This window comes from Macaca fascicularis, chromosome 20, assembly GCF_037993035.2.
Source record: "Macaca fascicularis isolate 582-1 chromosome 20, T2T-MFA8v1.1".
NCBI lineage: Eukaryota > Metazoa > Chordata > Mammalia > Primates > Cercopithecidae > Macaca > Macaca fascicularis.
This window is the reverse complement of record NC_088394.1, coordinates 29,361,119-29,364,227: the sequence shown is the minus strand read 5'-3', so window position 1 is coordinate 29,364,227 and position 3,109 is coordinate 29,361,119. Positions and strand designations below refer to the sequence as shown.

At 48.9% G+C, this 3,109-nt stretch overlaps 1 pseudogene; it reads right to left on the bottom strand.

The window, feature by feature from the left end:
• Positions 1–283: 283 nt before the first annotated feature.
• On the bottom strand, positions 284–2,680 carry LOC102143510 (NADH dehydrogenase [ubiquinone] 1 alpha subcomplex subunit 3 pseudogene; annotated as a pseudogene).
• Positions 2,681–3,109: the final 429 nt, after the last annotated feature.

Sequence of the window (3,109 nt, the reverse complement as noted above, 5' to 3'; positions counted from 1 at the left end):
CTGGGATTACAGATATGCACCACCACACCCGGCTAATTTTTTTAGTAGAGACAAGGTTTCCCTATGTTGGCCAGGCTGGTCTCAAACTCCTGACCTCATGATCTGCCTGCCTTGGCCTCCCAAAGTGCTGGGATTAGAGGCATGAGCCACCACACCCGGCTTAGATATCCAGATATTTAGTTAGTTAGTTACTTTTAATTTACTTATTTAATTTTTTTTGTTTGTTTTGAGACGGAGTCTCACTCTGTCACCCAGGCTGGAGTGCAGTGGCACGATCTCAACTCACTGCAACCTCCACCTCCCGAGTTCAAGCAATTCGCTGCCTCAGCCTCCTGAGTAGCTGGGATTACAGGCGCCCGCCATTACACCTGGCTAATTTTTTGTGTTTTTAGTAGAGACAGGATTTCACTGTCTTGGCCAGGCTGGTCTTGAACTCCTGACCTTGTGATCCACTCGCCTCGGCCTCCGAAAGTGCTGGGATTACAGGTGTGTGCACCGTGCCAGGAATTTATATTTATTTATTTATTTGTATTTATATATTTTTTTTGAGATGGAGTCTCACACTGTTGCCTGGGCTGGAATGCAATGGCACGATCTCGGCTCACCACAACCTCTGCCTCCCAGGTTCAAGCGATTCTCCTGCCTCAGCGTCCCAAGTAGCTGGGATTACAGGCACCCGCCACCACGCCTGGCTAATTTTTTGTATTTTTTTTTTAGTAGAGATGGGATTTCACTATGTTGGCCAGGCTGGTCTCAAACACCTAACCTCGTGATCCACCTGCCTCGGCCTCCCAAAGTGCTGTTACAGGTGTGAGCCACCACGCCTGGCCCCGGAATTTATGTTTTAAAGACGAGGTCTCATTTTGTTGGCCAGTTTTGTCTTGAACCCCTGGCCTCAAGCAATCTTCCTGCCTCGGCCTCCCAAAGTACTAGAGTTACAGTTACAGGCATGAGCCACTGTGCCTGGCCTAGATCAGATATTTAATGCAATTTTTCTTTCTCTTTCTTTTTTTTTTTTTTGGGTGGGGAGAGGTTGGTTTTCACATTTTTAGTGGGAGCCATGGGAAGGTCCTCCTCTGTCAGTGGAGGTGCTCACAATTTCTTCAGCCACTCCAAACTGGGGCCTTGGGGGTCCTGGGGGTGGCTGGGCACATCGGGCGTGTTCCCATCATCGCAGACAGGCACTGGGTAGTTGTAGGGCATTGCCTCATTGATCATGGTGGAGTACTTGGTGTAGGGGCTAAGTGGGGGTAGAATTACAGCGAGGCTCCAGATGATGAAGGATCCGACCAGCACTGGCTCCCTGGCCCAGGAAATCTTGAGGAAAATGCTAAGTCTCGTGGCCATCTTGGTCTCGGTGGTGGCGACAGTGGCCTTTTTTTTTTTTTTGAGATTGAGTCTCGTTCTGTCACCCAGGCTGGAGTGCAGTAGCGTGATCTCGGATCACTGCAACCTCCGCCTCCCAGGTTCAAGCGATTCTCCTGCCTCAGGCTCCTGAGTAGCTGGGATTATAGGCGCGTGCCACCGCACCCAGCTAATTTTTTTATGTTTAGTAGAGATGGGGTTTCACCATGTTGGCCAGGCTGCTCTCGAACTCCTGACCTCGTGATCTGCCTGCCTAGGCCTCCCAAAGTGCTGGGATTACAGGCGTAAGCCACCACGCCTGGCCTCTTTTTTCTTTTCTTTTTTTTTTTTTTTTTTGAGATAGGATCTCAATCTGTCGCCCAGGCTGGAGTGCCGTGGCGCAATCAAAGCTCATTGCAGCCTCAAATTCCTGGGTTCAAGCAATCCTCCAAACTTGGCCTCACCAGCATCTGGGCCTACAGGCCTGCACCACCAGGCCCAGCCTCTATTTTTTTTTTTTTTTTTTTTTTTTGAGACAGTCTCGATCTGTCGCCCAGGCTGGAGTGCAGTGGTGCTATCTTGCCTCACTGCAAACTCCGCCTCCCGGGTTCACGCTTTCTCCTGCCTCAGCCTCTAGAGTAACTGGGACTACAGGCGCCCACCACCAGGCCCGGCTAATTTTTTGTATTTTTAGTAGAGACGGGGTTTCACCGTGTTAGCTAGGATGGTCTCGATCTTCTGACCTCATGATCCACCCGCCTCGGCCTACCAAAGTGCTGGGATTACAGGCGTGAACCACCGCACCTGGCCCATAAAGATGGGGATTCACCGTGTTAGCCAGGATGGTCTCAATCTCCTGACCTCGTGATCTGCCTGCCTCAGCCTCCCAAAGTGCTGGGATTACAGGTGTGAGCCACCATGCCCGGCCTCTATTTGGGTTTCTAAAAAAGAAAGAGGGCCAGGCAGTGGCTCATTCCTGTAATGCCAGCACTTTGGGAGGCTGAGGCAGGAGGATCACTTAATAACATAGTGAGACCCTATCTCTACAAAAAAATTAAAAATTCGCTGGGTTTGGTGGTGTGTGACTGTGGTCCCAGCTACTTGGAGGCTGAGTCGGGGGTGGGGTGGGGGGTACTACCCAAAAAGTCAAGGCTGCAGTGAGCTATGACTGCCCCACTGTACTTCATTCAGCCTGAACAGAGTGAGACCCTGTGGCAAAAAAAAAAAAGAAGAATAAGAAAAAGAGAAGGAGGACAGTTAGGGATAATATATGTATGTTTACTTACGCATAAAATATCTCTAGAAGAAGAAAAACAATTCATAGCCTATTTCTGAGGAAGGAATCTGGGGAACTTGGGATCAAGGATTGAAGGAAATTCACTTTTTCTAGATCCTTTTATATTTTAATTTTTCATCATGTGCCTATAATGACCAATTTAAAAGCAAACTGACTCCTACAAAGCACCACAGCATAGAGGTGAGGAGGGTACTATACAGGGTAAGACCAGTCACAGGGGAAGAGTGATTAGTTTTACAGTGAGTAGGCTGGGTCAGCCTTCACTGAGGAGTTGACTTTTTTTTTTTTTTTTTTTGAGATAGGGTCTCACCCTGTCGCCCAGGCTGGAGTACAGTGGCACAATCTCTGCTCACCGCAGCCTCAATCTCTTGGGTTCAGAAGATCATCTCACCTCAGCCTCCCCAGCAGCTCACACCACCATGCCCCAGTAATTTTTGTTTTTTGTAGAGACAGGGTCTCATCACATTG